The sequence below is a fragment of the Penaeus vannamei genome, unplaced genomic scaffold (assembly GCF_042767895.1).
Source record: "Penaeus vannamei isolate JL-2024 unplaced genomic scaffold, ASM4276789v1 unanchor5375, whole genome shotgun sequence".
Lineage (NCBI taxonomy): Eukaryota > Metazoa > Arthropoda > Malacostraca > Decapoda > Penaeidae > Penaeus > Penaeus vannamei.
Genome location: NW_027218353.1, coordinates 1,790 through 2,500, shown reverse-complemented (window position 1 = coordinate 2,500; position 711 = coordinate 1,790).

The following is a 711-nucleotide window of genomic DNA, read 5'->3' as shown; positions in this document are numbered from 1 at the left end:
TAATTGATGCAAATTTCTTATTTATATTTTTTTTATTAGTAAAGATTATTTATTAATGAATTATATTCTTTATTTAATTATTATACATTATTTATAATTATATTCTTTTATCAATTGACTTAGGTAATTCATTTATTATTTATATTAATTCTTTATTAATCATTTATTAATTATTTATTAATTGATTCATATTCTTTATTTAATTATTCTATATTATTCATATATTGATTATATTCTTTTATTAATTGACTTAAATAACGCATTTATTATTTATATTGATCCTTTTTGTTGCTCATTAAAAGCTTGGATTATTTAAAGGCTGGAAATTGTATATAAGAAAAGAATAAACCAGTGATTTTGTTTGTTAACGTCACTAATATTGTTATTATTATTGTTATTTTTATTAGTCACTAATATTGTTATTATTATTGTTATTTTTATTATTATCACTATCATTTTTATTGTTATTGTTATTGTTATTATTAATATTGATATTGTTATCATTATTGATAATATTGCTATGGTCATTATTATTATTATTATTGTTATTACTATTATCCTTAATATTATTATCATTATCATTATTATTATTATTATTATTATTATTATTATTATTATTATTGTTATTGTTATTATGATTATGATTGCTAGTCCAGAGCAATTTTATTTATTATTATTGATATTATTATTATAATTGTTGTTATTACTATT